Source organism: Pinus tabuliformis, chromosome 1_2 (assembly GCF_031772625.1).
Source record: "Pinus tabuliformis cultivar Carrire ecotype Pingquan chromosome 1_2, CPIR1, whole genome shotgun sequence".
NCBI lineage: Eukaryota > Viridiplantae > Streptophyta > Pinopsida > Pinales > Pinaceae > Pinus > Pinus tabuliformis.
The window spans coordinates 274523743-274529092 of record NC_142298.1 but is presented as its reverse complement, the minus strand read 5'-3'; positions in this window follow the sequence as shown (position 1 = coordinate 274529092).

Below are 5350 nucleotides of genomic sequence, written 5' to 3'. Positions count from 1 at the left end.
TGAAATATCAGCAGAAAAAGTGGCAGAACAGGCAAAGAAACTCCTTCTTGAAACCCTGAATTATTCTTCAGTCAAAGTTGACAATTCCCTTCGAACAGAGGAAAAGGCCTGGCTGGACGGTTTCTCATTCATTACTAGACCGTCAGAAATCACTCGGCCAATCCACAAGGAAAGATGGCAGATCCGAGAATCCGAGGATAGATTTCAGCAGTGGTGGAAATCCCAGGGAAAGTGTACTATCTTCTTTGACGGCGCTTCAAAAGGAAATCCAGGCACATCAGGAGCAGGAGGGGTAATTTACTATCCGAATGGAGAAAAAGAAGATTTCAGTTGGGGACTAGGAACGAAAACCAACAACCAGGCAGAAGTTCTTGGTCTCTTAAAAGCCTGCCAATTAGCCAGAAAAGAAAACCAAAGAGAAATCATTATTTGTGGGGACTCAGAACTGCTGATAAGGGCATTAAGAAACAAGGAATGGTTAAAGGATCCTCTGTTAAATAAACAGCTCTCAAGAGTGAACAGAATTCTGAAGGACTTCTCCTCGGTGCAAACATTTCATATCCTCAGAGATTTAAACAAGGAAGCGGACAGACTGGCAAACACAGGCTGCACTCAGCAAAGTGAAATGATCAGCATAAACGCAGGAGCTTTGGAAATGGCAATCATCCCTTAACCGGGAGAGGCGCTCATGTAAACCCATGAATTGTAATTTGGTTGATTAGGCTTTTCCCAACCTGGAATTCTCAATAAAATACAACCGTTTCAGTTAAAAAAAAAAAAAAAAAGTAGTTGGAGAATATTCCAATTTTGTTTTGTCCTTGAATTAAAATTCGAATTTAGTCTCACTGGCTACTTGAAAAATAATTAATTATTTCGTCTTGAGTTAATTAGTTGGAGAAATTCAAGCTAGAAGTCTTGGTGAAGTCATGCAACAGTTATCCCTTAAATTGAGGAAGTTATCCCTTAATTAAGGACATAAGGATGAGTTATAATTGAGTTGTAATTGCTAGCTCAGTTAACTGAGTTAAGTCCAGTAAAATTAGTTCCAAACAGTTTGAGGAACTAATTGTGAGTTCAGTCAGTTAATGCATGCATGCATGAAACTAGTGTACTCTAGATAACTGAAGATTCTCTCATAAATAGCTCATGCATGTTAGTTCAGACAAAGACCCAGTTGAGATTAAAGATAGGGACATTGTACTATCAGTTGGAGGAATTTTCCTATAAAGGAAACTCATCCATGCAGTCAAGGTAGAGGTTCCTTGAGGATTCCGCAGTTCTGACAGTGTGTTGGAGCAGTGTGTGAGATCAGTGTTACACTGGGTAACAGCTGGATCACCTAGGAGAAACTACGCAAGGAAATAGGAGCTTGGAGGGCAGAGGAGAAGGCTTGTGAGAAGCTTTGTTTGCCTGCGAGCATCTAGGAAGATTGTATTGAGAGTTGGCTAGCTGTGAGAGCTAAAGCTTTGTGTAATCTTGATGTATTTCCACCTTGTATGATAATACAGATAGTGGGGTTTTTAGCTGAGGCTTTCCCCTGAGTATTCTTTTGTGTTTCATGTGCATTAATTCTTCTTTTGGTTATATGTGTTTTTCTTGATCTTGCTCAAATCCGTTAAGCTTCCGCAAGTTTGATAGTAGAAGTAGATTATAGTATTTTGCTTTGGTATATTGCATTATCGAGTTAATCTACAGTCAGATTTTCTACATAGATCTCAGAGGTAGATTTGTAAAGAATTTGCAGAATCTCTACATGGTATCAGAGCAAAGATTATCAAAGCAGTAAACAATATACTAGAGGAGATTTCAAAGTTTGAAGTTCGGGGTTGCAGGTACAAAATCGAATTCATCTCATACGTCAGGTTGGCCAATGGCGTTCTACAGCTTGAGACTCGAGTATGCCATGGATGGCAGCTCGAATTACATAGCATGGAAAGATCGTATGGAAGCAGTACTAAAAGACAATGGTTTGAAGGATTTCATTGATCAAGAAATCCCCAAGCTAGCTGCATCTAATGCACAAGAGTTGGTTGAGTGGAAGAAGTGTGTGGCGAGGGTGAGACAGATCATTCTTGAGGGAGTTCGAGACCATATTGTCTCGAGTCTCCATGGGAAGGATACTCCATATTCAATGTGGAAGACATTGAAGGACATCTACCAGAACAGTAGCGACCAGAGGAAATTGGCGCTCAAGGACAAGCTTCGAAGAATCAAGATGGAGAATGGTGACACTATTTATACATATCTGAACAAGCTCACCACCTGTAGAGATGAGCTTGGTAGTGTGTGAATAACTACTGTCGACGATGATATGGTGAGCCTTGCTCTTCTCGGCCTTCCAAAGAGTTGGAATAGCTACCAGGACTCTGTGAATGGAAGGGAGAAACTGTCAGATTGGGAACGATTGTGGTCGGATCTCATGCAGGAGGAGATCAGGAGGAGCACTCAATATGGTTCTTCATCCAAGGATGATGATGAAGAAAATATGGCCTTACCAGGTAAGGTAAGGAAAGGGAAGTTGAAGGTGTCCCATTCCGAATCGAATTCTTCTCATGGAGGGAAGAAGGTTGACAAATCTAAAGTGATATGCTTTAATTGTCATGATATCGGTCATTATGTGACTAATTTCCCATCGAATAAGTCCAAGAAGGGATCCTCGGAAGGATCTGAAGGTGAGGCATTAGCCTCTCAGTTCGAGATGGACTTCACCCTCATCGCATGCATGGTATCATCGATGATGGGTTGTGGTTGGTTTCTTGACAGCGGAGCCTCATTCCACATGACCGGCGATAAAAGTTTATTCAATACCTTGGAGGAGAAAGACCTTAAAATACTCATAGAGATGGGTGACGATGAAAGGTTTAGTGTTTCAGGAGTGGGCACGGTTGCTTTTCAGAGGGAGCATGGAGCTCTTATCACCTTGACAGATGTGAAGTATGTGCCTGGACTAAAGAAGAACTTGGTATCAATCGCGATGTTGGAGGACAAAGGCTACGATGTTGTCTTCAGTAAGGGAAAGGTTTTCCTTAGAAACATCACCATGGGACAGGTGAAACAGATTGGTTCACGAGTTAAGAACTTGTATGCTCTTGAGGTTCAAGATGCATGAAAAACCTTGAGGAGCAAGGCTAATGTTAGAGATTTGGTTGTTGAGGGGGAGAGTAAATTACCTCTCAACATGTAGTCCCAGAAGAAGTCTCAGACATTTGTGGAGGAGCCACAATTGGAGAAGCTGAGAGGAGACCGAGTGGAGGCATCCACTCATGCAGAGACCTCTAGTAGGGGGGAATTTTGAGCCAAGTGGGCAGAGGGATCACACGTAGCCATACCTCCAGGTGTGAGGTGGGGCGATGTGAAGTGATAGTCCCAAGAAGGCTGAAATTGGGCAGGGTCCATTGAGAGGTTTTATCTCATGGATCGTACCTTGCTACGGAAGCCCAAAGTACAGAGTAGCGGGAGGAATCAGTGGGATTGATGCAGTCAGAGATCAAAGTGACAGATGCTAGAGCAGTCAGACATTGAAGAGTGCAAAGAAGGATTGAAAACAGTGCAGGAAGGCAAAGTCAGTCGAAGTGCAAAGTTTTCAGTCGACAGAGGCAATAGCAGTCAGAGACTTTGATGACAGATGCATCATACTGATTCAGGTTGGATGTTTTTTTGTTTTTGTTTCTGGAGTTGCTAGAGTAAAAACACTAGAGAGAAGTGTTGCATGCAGAACATTCCAAAGGTTCAGGATCGGGATTGAGTTGAATTCCTTTCTTGTTGAGAGGGAGTGTTGAAAATAGCAACAAGAAATGCCTAAAAATAGCATTCAGAATATTCCAATTTTGATTTGTCCTTGAATTAAAATTGAGAACTAAAATTCGAATTTAGTCTCACCAGTTGCTTGAAAAATAATTAATTAATTCATCTTGAGTTAATTAGTTGGAGAAATTCAAGCTAGTAGTCTTGGTGAAGTCATGCAACAGTTATCCCTTAAATTGAGGAAGTTATCCCTTAATTAAGGAGATAAGGATGGGTTATAATTGATTTGTAATTAGTTAGCTCAGTTAACTGAGTTAAGTCCAGTTAAATTAGTTCCAAACAGTTTGAGGAACTAATTATGAGTTTAGTCAGTTAATGCATGCATGCATGAAACTAATGTACTCTAGATAATTGAAGATTCTCTCATAATTAGCTCATGCATGTCAGTTCAGAAAAAGACCCAGTTGAGATTAAAGACAGGGACATTGTACTATCAGTTGGAGGAATTTTCCTATAAAGGAAACTCATCCATGCAGTCAAGGTAGAGGTTCCTTAAGGATTGCACAGTTCTGACAGTGTGTTGGAGCAACGTGGAGACCAGTGTTACACTGGGTAATAGCTGGATCACCCAGGAGAAATTGCACAAGGAAGTAGGAGCTTGGAGGGCAGAGGAGAAGGCTTGTGAGAAGCTTTGTTTGTCTGTGAGCATCCAGGAAGATTGTACTGAGAGCTGGCTAGCTATGAGAGCTAAAGCTTTGTGTAATCTTGATGTATTTCCACCTTGTATGATAATATAGATAATGGGGTTTTTAGTTGAGGCATTCCCTTGAGTATTCTTCCGTGTTTCATGTGCATTAATTCTTCTTCTGGTTATATGTGTTCTGCTTGATCTTGCTCAAATCTATTAAGCTTTTGCAAGTTTGATAGTAGAAGTAGATTATAGTATTTTGCTTTGGTATATTGCATTATCAAGTTAATCTACAGTCAGATTTTCTACATATATCTCAGAGGCAGATTTGTAGAGAATTTGCATAATTTCTACACTTCCTATGGTGGAAGTGATCAACCCTAACAATGACTTTGGATTCTTCAATGCAGACATGGTGTTTTGTTTTCTATTCATGCTTGGCTAGGGCTGATGAGCGATATCGATTGTGTCTAATATCTGTAGCATGCTCATGGATTCTCTATTTAATAGGCCTACCTGTTTCTCCAATATAAGGAATACCACAGGAGCATGGAACAAGGTAGACACCCTTCATGTCCTTAGGGTCAATAGGGTCTTTAACAAATCCAAGAGAATTTTAATGGTATTGAGAGGCCTGAACGAAGAAGAGACATTAATATTCCTAAGGATATGGGCAATCCTATCCATGGTTCCTTGGATATACGAGAGGGGTGGAGCCGTTGTCATTCTCAATAAGTCTGATTATGTCTCCAAAATGATTGACCATCTTTCAAATAGTGAGAGTTACAACAAGCTTAAGAAGAATCCCATTAAATCTATTTCTAAGGAAGTAGCAATCGATATTAAATCAAATCTGTCTCTTAATCCTCTTTCTCGTAAGCTCATAGAAATTAATCCCCTTACCCCTAGAATTTATGG